General features: G+C 38.7%; 1 pseudogene; it reads right to left on the reverse strand.

Annotated features, from left to right (window-relative positions):
* Positions 1-6,138: 6,138 nt before the first annotated feature.
* LOC123649393 lies at positions 6,139-7,153 on the reverse strand (annotated as a pseudogene).
* Positions 7,154-7,997: the final 844 nt, after the last annotated feature.

A 7,997-nucleotide genomic window follows, 5' to 3' on the forward strand; every position in this document is an offset into this window, starting at 1 on the left:
CCCCTGGGAGATTCATAGCAAACAGGAAAACATCACGCCATGCAGTCATCAGACTGACCAAAATATCCACTAAAGGGACCATTCTTTGAGCTATAAGGAGAAAGAAACAAGTAACATACAAAGGAAAGCCCATTAGAATTACACAAGATTTCTCAACTGAATCCTTACAAGCAAGAAGAGGTTGGGGTCCCATTCTCACACTTCTGAAACAGAATAATGCCCAGCCTAGAATCTTGTACCCAGCTAAGCTAAGCTTTCTATATGAAGGAGAAATTAAGACATTCTCAGATAAACAAGGATTGAGGGAATTCACCAAGACAAGGCCAGCCCTCGAAGAAGTACTTAAAAGAGAGTTACACATGGATGAGCACAACAAAGACCCACGAATGTAAAACCACCCAATAGCTTAAGATCAAATTCCAGCCACCACAATAGATCAGGAGAGAAAACATAGCAATGAAGTTCTACCCAATAAGATGAACAAAAATCTGTCCAACTTATCAGTTCTCTCAATAAATATAAATGGCTCAAACTCAAGAGACATAGACTGGCCCAATGGATAAAAAAACACAAACCAAGTATCTGCTGTCTTCAGGAAACTCACCTAACCTACAAAGATGCATTTAGACTGAAAATAAAAGGATGGGAATTGATATTTCAAGCATACAGTAGGAAAAAAAAAAAGCTGGTGTGGCAGTTTAAATCTCCAATAACTTAGTTTTTAAACCAACAAAAGTAATAAAAAACAAAGATGGTTACTATATACTGCTGAAAGGCACAATTCAACAAGAAGACATAACTATTCCTAATATATATGCACCCAACTTAGGCGCACCAAGATTCATAAAGCAAACCCTACTTCATCTGAACCAAATGATAGATAATAACACTTTAATAGTCGGAGACTTTAACATGCTGCTGACAGTACAGGACAAATCCTCCAAACAGAAAATAAATAAAGAAATAATGGACTTAAAATAGAATGTTAGAACAAATGGGCCTGACTGATATCTACAGGACATTCTACCAAAAGTCCACTGAATATACATTCTTCTCATCAGCTCATGGGACATTCTCTAAGATTGACCATATCCTAGGACATAAAGTATGTCTTAAAAAAATTTAAAAAAATAGAAATTATACCATGCATCTTATCCGATCACAGCAGAATAAAATAACAATGAACCCTAACAGAAATTCTCATTCCTACTCAAAGTCATGAAAGCTAAACACCCTTCTCCTGAACGACAATTTTATAAATGAAGAAATCAAGACAGAAATGAAAACATTCTTTGAATTAAATGATTAAAGAGACACAACTTATCAAAATCTATGGGATGCAGCTAAAGTAGTCCTGAGAGGAAAATTCATTTCCATAAATGCCTATATCAAAAAGACAGAAAATTTACAAATAGAAAATCTAATGAATAGACTCAAAGAGCTGGAGAAAGAAGAACAGACTGCCCCCAAACCCAGCAGAAGGCGAGAAATTATTAAGATGCAATCAGAATTAAATGAAAAGAACAACAAAAATACCATAAGGGAAATAATAAAACAAAAAGTTGGTTCTTTGAAAAGATAAACAAAATAGACACACCTCAGGCTAGACTAACCAAGAGCAGAAAAGAAAAATCTCTGATAACCTCCATCAGGAACATGAAAGGAGAAATCACAACCGATTCCAGAGACATACATGATATCATCTATGAATTCTACGAGAATCTTGATGCACACAAATTGGAAAATGTGGAGGATATGGACACCTTTTTAGAAACACATAGCCTTCGCAAGCTCAATCAGGAAGAAATAGAATTCCTGAATACACCAATACCAAGAACTGAAATTGAAACAGCAATAAAAAACCTTCCAAAAAAGAAAATCCCTGGTCCACATGGGTTCACACCTGAATTTTACCACACCTACAAAGAACTGGTGCCCATCTTACATAAACTATTCTCCAATATTGAGAAGGATGGAATTCTCCCCAACACTTTTTACCAAGCCAATATAACATTGATACCAAAACCAGGAAAAGATGCAACAACAAAAGGAAACTACAGACCAATATCCCTTGTGAATATAGATGCAAAAATTCTCAATAAAATCCTAGCAAATCATGTCCAAGTGCTTATCAGAAAAATAATCCATGACGACCAAGTAGGCTTCATCCCAGAGATGCCGGGGTGGTTCAACATACGTAAATCTATAAATATAATTCACCACATAAATAGAAGCAAAAATAAAGACCATGTGATCCTCTCAATAGATGCAGAAACAGCATTTGACAAAATTCAACACCCTTTTATGATAAGAACGCTTAACAAAATAGGCATAGGCAGGACCTACCTAAAAATGATACAAGCCATATGTGACAAACCCACAGCCAACATCATACTAAATGAGGAAAAATTGAAAGCATTCCCACTCAGAATCAGAACCAGACAAGGCTTTCCACTATCCCCATTACTTTTCAACATAGTATTGGAAGTCCTTGCGAGAGCTATCAGGCAAGAGAACAGAATTAAGGGAGTCCAAATAGGGAAAGAAGAGATCAAACTCTCACTGTTTGCTGATGATATGATGTTATATCTGGAAAACCCCAAGGATTCAGGCAAGAGACTCCTGGAATTGATTAATAAATTCAGTAAAGTCTCAGTTTACAAATCAATACACACAAATCACAGGCATTCATATATGCCAATAACACTCAGAGAAGCAAATTGAAGACTCAATACCCTTGAAAATAGCAACAAAGAAAATAAAACACATAGGAATATATTTAACTAAAGAATTAAAGGACCTCTATAGGGAGAACTATGAAATACTGAGGAAGGAAATTGCAGAACATGTAAATAGGTGGAAAACCATACCATGCTCATGGATCGGAAGAATCGATATTGTTAAAATGTCTATACTACCCAAAGTGATCTACAGATTCAATGCAATCCCTATTAAATTACCAACATCATTTTTCACAGATTTAGAATAAATAATTATACGGTATGTATGGAATCAGAGAAGACTTCATATAGCAAAAGCAGCTTTAAGCAATAAAAACAAAATAGGAGGTATTAATTTGCCAGACTTCAAACTATACTACAAGGCTGTAGTTCAGGGACACAGACAAGTGGAACAGAACAGAAAATCCAAATATAAAACCATCCTCATATAGCCATCTAATCTTTGACAAAGCAGACAAAAACATCCTCTGGGGAAAAAGAATCCTTATTCAATAAATGGTGCTGGGAAAACTGGATAGCCACACGTAGAAGACTAAAACAGGACCCACACTTTTCACCTCTCACAAAAATCGAATCACGGTGGATAACAGATTTAAATCTTAAATGGGAAACGATTAGAATTCTAGAAGAAAATGTAGGAAAGACTCTTACAAACATTGGTCTAGGCAAGGAATTTATGAAGAAGACCCCTAAGGCAATCACAGCAACAACAAAAGTAAATGACTGGGACCTGATTAAATTAAAAAGCTTCTGCACAGCCAAAGAAACAGTCATGAGAATAAACAGAAAAACTACAGAATGGGAAAAAATTTTCGCATACTACACATCAGATAAAGGACTGATAACAAGAATCTATTTAGAACTCAGGAAAATCGGCAAGAAAAATTCAAACAACCCTACCAAAAAGTGGGCAAATGACATAAATAGAAATTTTCAAAGGAAGATATAAGAATAGCTAACAAACATATGAAAAATTGCTCAACATCCCTAATTATCAGGGAAATGCAAATCAAAACCACAATGAGGTATCACTTAACTCCAGTGAGAATGGCCTTTATCAAAAGTCCCATAACAATAAATGTTGGCATGGATGTAGAGACATAAGAGTACTCTGCTGGTGGGAGTGCAAATTAGTGCAACCCCTGTGGAAAGCATTATGGAGATACCTTAAACAGATTCAAGTAGACCTACCATTAGGTCCAGCAATCCCATTTTTGGGCATCTACCCAAAGGAACAAAAGTCATTCTATGGCAAAGACTTCTGCACCCAAATGTTTATAGCAGCACAATTCACAATTGCAAAGATGTGGAAACAACCCAAATGCCCATCAATTCACGAATGGATTGGTAAATTGTGGTATATGTATATCCTGGAGTATTACTCAGCTATAAGAAATAACGGTGATATGACATATCTTTGGTTCTCCTGGAAAGAATTATATTAAGTGAAGTATCCAAAGAATGGAAAAATAAGCATCACATGTACTCACCAGAAAATTGGTTTTCCTGATCATCACCTAAATCCACATTGGAGAATGATACCAATTGGATATCTGACTGAGGTGGGGGGTGGGGGGAGGGGATGGGTATATGCCTACATGATGAGTTTGTTGCACATCGTCTGGGGAATGGTCATGCTTGAAGGTGCTGACTCGGGGAGGTCGGGGGTTGGGGGAGCTGATGGAGGTATAACTACATGATGAGTGCCAGGGTCACTGTCTGGCGAACGGACACGCTTGAAGCTCTTACTCGGGGCCATGGGCGGGACATGGGCAATATTTATAACCTGAAATTTTGTTCCCCTGTAATAAGCTGTAATAAAAAAAAGAATAGCTAAAATAATGACTACTACTTATACATTTTTATTCCATTTGTCATTTTACTTGATTATTAAAATTGTACAAAGAAAAAGTTTGTATTATATCAAATTTTACAGAAGAGGAAACTGGGTCTCAGTATCATCACATGATTGACAGGAGTCCACATGGTCTTTAAGTGGAGCTGAAATTGATGCCCGGTTCGTGCGCCAGTTCCCTCTTTTCTCTTCTGATTTATTGTATTTCTTGTACTCAACATCTTCTGGGTTGCAAAGGCTTATTCCCATCATCTGGCACATGGTGTTTTCCTAACCAGTTTGACAATATTGAAAATGAAAGCCTCCAGTTAGAGGCCTCAGGAAAACTACCCCTGTCTTATAATTGATAACTCTGCTCAGTTAAGTAGGATCAGGTCTCCCTTCTCAATTAACCAGTCAGCCCAACCCATAGTTTTCCAAGGTGGGCTGTTCCATTTGGCTAAACATTTATTTGATGTAACACCCAGCCATGTGGAGACGTGGCTATGTTTCATTCACCCATCATCTTTGGCATCTGTGAGCAATGAAATATCACTGAACCTAGCTGGGGTATTGTCCAGCTGGTGAGAGCACAAAGCCGGGGATAGCAGCATGCAGAGGTGGCCTAGGGTATCTAGGATATAGTCCTGGTTTTTACAGCTGAGTTCTATGATTTAAGGCAAACATACTTCTCCAGGTCTCAGCTTCGTTAAAAAAAAAAATAAGTCCTTAACAAAGGGTTTTCCAGCTCTAACTTTCAAATGAAAAGTTGATTATTTCCTTCCCATTTTGTTATGTCCATGGTAAAATACGGTGCTGAAAGAAGGAAAAATGTGCTGTCCAGTGTTTCTTTGGTAGAAAAAGACTGATATAAATAGCTTTACCACCACTAACATCTACAGAGAGATTTCAGAAGTCTAACAATGCTAAAGAATTGGAGAAAAAGCTGAAAATTGATTACAGACATTGCTAGTTAATGGGGTACTTCTTTCTCAACTACTTTTCACTGTGTCTTGCACTGTAACAATTATTTTCCACATTAAAAAAAAGTAACATCATAGTATCCTTCCCCCACAGAGGTTTAGTCTTTGCATTTCTGCAAAATAAATGATTAATTTTTGCCAGCTCCAAGTTTAGATAAAGGAGGAATGTTTTCATTTTAACTCAAAGAAGAGATACCTAGATTTTAAAATCCTGTGTGAATGTACATAGATATCCCTTTTAAAGTTTTATGACAATTTATTCTCCTTCAAATGACTTTCAAATGTTGGTATCTCTAAACCTTCCATAAACTCTATCTATGGATAGTTTAAAGAATGTAGTCAAAATCACCAGTTCTTATGAGGCCATTGAAGATGGACAGAGTGTACAATATTAGCCAGAGATTTTGGGGGCACTAATACACTTGAAATGCAATCAGATAACTGGTATGACAGCACAGTTGGAATCAGTAGAAACAAAGAAGGAATACACATTAGAGGTGTTTATGGACCTCTGTTATTATTTGTGTGTGAATGTTACAGTGGCTTCACATTTTTGATGTAGGTCCCCTTGATAGACCATTCAAAGCAACTGGCATTGGCAGTTGCTGCCAATATTGTCCATATTATCCTTGGTGGAATCCCATATAACCCCAGACAGACATGGAGGTTTTAGCCTGTCAGAATTCTTTTTTTTTGTCACGTCACAGGCCCCCATCATGTCCCTGTTCCTCAGACTGTAGATTATAGGGTTTAACAGGGGCATGAGGATGGTGTAAAAGGCAGAAAAGACCTTGTCTTTGATCAGGGTGTGGTAGGATCTGCAAAGCATATACATGTACAAGGCAGCCCCATAGAACAGAGTCACCACGATCACGTGTGATGAGCAAGTGGTGAAGGCCATCCTCCTCCCTTCTGCCGACTTGATCTGCTGCATTGTGATGAGAATCCGGGTGTAGGACGCCATCACCACAGAGAAGGGGATCAGCAGCATCATGACACAGCACATGTACATCACCGTTTCATACACCACAGGCCAGCCTCAGCATGGTGGGTGCCTCACAGAAAAAGTGATTGATCTCGTGCGAGGCGCAGAACGGGAGACTCATGGTGATGGGGGTGAGGAGGAAACTGTCCAAAGCACCACCAAGCCAGGAGCTGGCCAAGATCATCCAGCATACCTGCCGGCTCATGAGGACAGGATAGCGGAGGGGGTGGCAGATGGCCATGTAGCAGTCATAGGCCATGAGCCCCAGCGGGAAGAATTCATCCCCCACAAAGCCCATGTAGAGAAAGTACTGGGCTGTACAGGCAACGAAGGAGATGGTCCCCTTGCCCACAAAATGATCATCCAGCATCTTGGGCTTGATGGTGGAGCTGTACATCATGTCGATGAAGGAGAGGTGGCTGAGGAAGAAGTACATGGGGGTGTGGAGGTGAGGATCTGCGTTGACCAGAAAGATGATGACCCCATTAGCTGTCATGGCCATGAAGAAAACAGCACAGATGGCACCAGAAAGGAATCCTGAGCGTATGTTGTGAGTGAAGAGCCCCTTGAGGGTGAATTCAGTGGACAAGGTCCTGTTGTCTTCATCCATGGTGTTGAGTTTGACCTGGAGGCATAAAAACAGATGTACGGCGTTAATGAAAATCACAAAAGACAAAATGAGTCATTTAAAAATGTCTGTATATGCATTATTAAATTAATAATCTAACTAATATCAAACAGTTTTTGGTGGGATAGATTTGCAGCTTCTTTTCTGCTGACTATTTCTTTTTGGTGAAGAGCAATTCCAAAGCTGGGTCCTCGTGGCATGAGGATGAGTGGGCATTTGGCAATTGGTGCTTGGTTTAAGGGAGTTTAATTACTATTGCAGAGTACCTGGGCCCTAGAGAAGATCCTTTACTCAGACTTGGCTTCATTTATTTAAAATGTGGTACAACTGCAAGACAATTGATTCAAGAACTTCACATTACCAAATACAGTAATTCAAAGATGCCTGATGGAATTGGAAATTTTTGTGATAATTTTAAAACTAATCAGTCCCATCTAGAATTAATCTTAAATTGTAGACACAGCTGAAAACAATGCTGAACTGTAGTTAAAAAGGGGATCATAGCATCATCCATCTGATCACTGACCGTCCTTATTGTTCCTTCACTCAGTTGTCAATTTCTCATTTATTCACACACCAAATCTTTATTCACAGAGAGTCCCGTGCAGTGTTCTCAGCTCTGCGGATACTGTAGTAAACAAAGGAGATTGTGTCTCCTGTGATTCACAATCTAGCTGTGGGAGAAGCACAATAAACAAGTAACAAAGGGGAACCATGGTTCCAGGTAATGCCTTAAGAGCTTTAAGGAAAACTTTAACACAGACAGTGAAAGGTGACCAAAGACAAGTGATGTGAACATTGGGGAAGAGGTGTTACTACAGAATTA

The sequence above is a fragment of the Lemur catta genome, chromosome 13 (assembly GCF_020740605.2).
Source record: "Lemur catta isolate mLemCat1 chromosome 13, mLemCat1.pri, whole genome shotgun sequence".
Classification (NCBI taxonomy): Eukaryota; Metazoa; Chordata; class Mammalia; order Primates; family Lemuridae; genus Lemur; species Lemur catta.